A 1,443-nucleotide genomic window follows, 5' to 3' on the forward strand; every position below is an offset into this window, starting at 1 on the left:
TTTTTAAACTATATGTTTTTATTGATTTCAGAGAGGAAGGAAGAGGGAGAGATAGAAACATCAATGATGAGAGAGAATCATTGATCGGCTGCCTCCTGCACACCCACTACTGGGGATCGAGCCCACAACCCGGGCATGTGCCCTTGACCGGCAGTGAACCCCAGACCCTTTAGTCTGCAGGCCAACACTCTATCCATTGAGCCAAACTGCTAGGGCAACACTTTGATTAGCATCCTCTGGGTGCACGATGCTGTCCCTCCAAGAAACCCAAGCCGTGCCGCGGAGAAACGGTCCCCACCAAAGGCAGGTCTGTTTCCTCTGGAGTCAGGAAGAGGAAGAGCCCAGCAGAGCAGCTGTCATCCTGGGAGCCTCGTCCCTTCCCTGACTAGTCAGAATCACTAACACTTAATTCCTATCAGCTCCGATCCTGCAGTGGACGGAAAACAGAAACTTCCTGTGATCAGACCAGCTTCCAGGAGCAAGGAGCCGGCGAGCTTCACCTGAGGCCCCTCCTCCCGGCTGGCAGAGGGCCTCTGGTGCTTCCTAGGGCTGCGAGCCCAGGTCTGAAATGACTCAAATGCACAAATCGTGACATAGCCACACAGTAGCACTGAGGATGCGCAGCCTAAAAGGACATTCAACCATATGGTTGGGTCTCACAAAATAATACCGAGCAAAAGAAGCCAGTCGCAAGAGAGCACATCTTTCACAAAACCATGAAAGCAACCTATGCTGGACCTAGCCTGGGACCAGGCACATAGTAGGTATTCAACAAATAAATTCTGAATAAATACATTTACTTAATACATATTACTATATGTATCACTATAACATATATTCTTTGCTAATATGTATTTCAGGAACTTTTTTTCATTTGACATGCTTTCTGGATTCTTCTAAGAAATAATGTTTATGCTGCTCTTACAACTAAAGTGTCAATCCCAATTGAAATATTTCCCTTTTAAAAACAATGAAGACTATTTTCTCTAATCCTTAGGGATTCTTCTGTCATCATCTAGCCCCCACAATACACATTCTACCAGTGATTTAAAAACTTTTTTCTTTCCTCGTGGAATTCTATAGTCAAAGGAAGATAAAGTACATAGAATCCTGATAAAACATGAAAAAGTGTTTTCATGTTTCCGAGTGGGTGAGGGGTGGGGAGAGCATGGCCTGCCAGTCCCTTTTGCCTTCTGAGAAGATCAAGCTGGGGGCCCTGGAAGAAACTCTTGAAACCTCATAGGTTGGGTCTATATTAGCAGCTCCCAATGTGCATTCTGGGAGCCTGGGGTCCCGAGACCCTCCCAGGAGGGCCCACAGGGTCCACACTACTTTTTTTTTTTAAATATATTTTTTATTGATTTTTTACAGAGAGGAAAGGAGAGAGATAGAAAGTCAGAAACATCGATGAGAGAGAAACATCGACCAGCTGCCTCCTGCACA

This window comes from Myotis davidii, unplaced genomic scaffold (assembly GCF_000327345.1).
Source record: "Myotis davidii unplaced genomic scaffold, ASM32734v1 scaffold1494, whole genome shotgun sequence".
Classification (NCBI taxonomy): Eukaryota; Metazoa; Chordata; class Mammalia; order Chiroptera; family Vespertilionidae; genus Myotis; species Myotis davidii.